Raw genomic sequence first — 1,274 nt, 5'->3', positions numbered from 1 at the left:
AGAAAATAAATAGCAGTCCTTTGGCATTTGTATCGTATTTTCATCATCTACTTTGGCTAAATTCAAATACTGGAAGACGCTAGCGCCATTACGGTCTTCTTCTGGAACCTGCTAAATCAAGAAGAGTGAGATGAGATTAGCATCAAGACGCAAATTAGAAATCAAGCACTTGATTTTTCGCAGTCGTCACCGTAAAGACACAGTAAGTAATCTATGGGTCTAGCAGACTGTATGAGATTTGCAATTTGCACGTAGCTAGGAATATGATACAAAAACATGGGCTCGTCCAGGATTTGAACCCGGGACCTCTCGCACCCTAAGCGAGAATCATACCCCTAGATCAACGAGCCGCTCGTGATAGGAAATGCCTTTCTCTTGCATGAGACGCAGCGAGGCGGTCCAGCTGCGCGCAGAACGCGGCGCGAGCTCTGCGGCTCCAGTGTTCCACTCTGGCCGCCTCTCGCGAGGCAATCCGCAGCTGTGCCGCACACGTGTACAGGAGGGGCTCACGTGCTGCAAGTCTGGCAGCTTTCAGCCAAGGCTGCCTGCTTTCATAGCTGCGTGGCGCATTCGAAATAGTTGGACTTCAGCAAGTAAAATGACTTCAGGAGCACAGAAGAGAAGCAAGTTGGCATCACACAGTAATGATAAAGCTAATTTAATTGCAAACTGCAGCATTATCCGACAAAACTAGCACTTTTCTCCTCTCTGTTCAAACGTTAGATGAGGAAGGAGATTGACAGTTTACATCGCATCGCCTTCGGCGTAGTTTCGACATGAAACAAAAGCCCGCATTAGAATGACTGAAGAAATATGAGGATACTCGTCCAAAAATAGAAGCCAAACGCGTGTTCATTAAATTCTATTGTCTTATTTTCATCCTGACGTTTATGTCTTTTAAAATGACACCAATCCACATAAGTTTCTGTAGTTTGTCTCCTAGGGACACCGAATGCTACAAAAAAGTAAAGTCGTGTGGCGTGGTTGGCTGGCAGCTGCTGGATGGAGGTTTTACCGACTAATTGGAAAGCATTTTCCTATACTTCCTGCACACTGGCACCTTTTGTTATGTAATTCGTATGTTAAGTGAATCTGATACGTGCAGAAGACTGTAATCGGTATGTGTAGTGCGGTGCCGTCCGTTGTGGCCGAGCGGTTCTAGGTGCTTCAGTCTGGAACCGCGCGACTGCTACGGTCGCAGATTCGAATCCTGTCTCGGGCATGTATGTGTGTGATGTCCTTAGGTTAGTTAGGTTTACTAGTTCTAGGTTCTA

General features: G+C 46.2%; 1 non-coding gene across 1 annotated transcript; it reads right to left on the bottom strand.

Annotated features, from left to right (window-relative positions):
- Positions 1 to 278: 278 nt before the first annotated feature.
- Trnap-agg (transfer RNA proline (anticodon AGG)) lies at positions 279 to 350 on the bottom strand. The gene has a single exon. It is a non-coding gene; the product is annotated as a tRNA-Pro (tRNA).
- Between the last annotated feature and the right edge of the window lie 924 nt (positions 351 to 1,274).

Source organism: Schistocerca serialis, chromosome 2, assembly GCF_023864345.2.
Source record: "Schistocerca serialis cubense isolate TAMUIC-IGC-003099 chromosome 2, iqSchSeri2.2, whole genome shotgun sequence".
In the NCBI taxonomy this organism is placed as follows: domain Eukaryota; kingdom Metazoa; phylum Arthropoda; class Insecta; order Orthoptera; family Acrididae; genus Schistocerca; species Schistocerca serialis.
The sequence above is the reverse complement of the archived record's forward strand: the minus strand, read 5'-3'. Positions and strand labels throughout refer to the sequence as shown.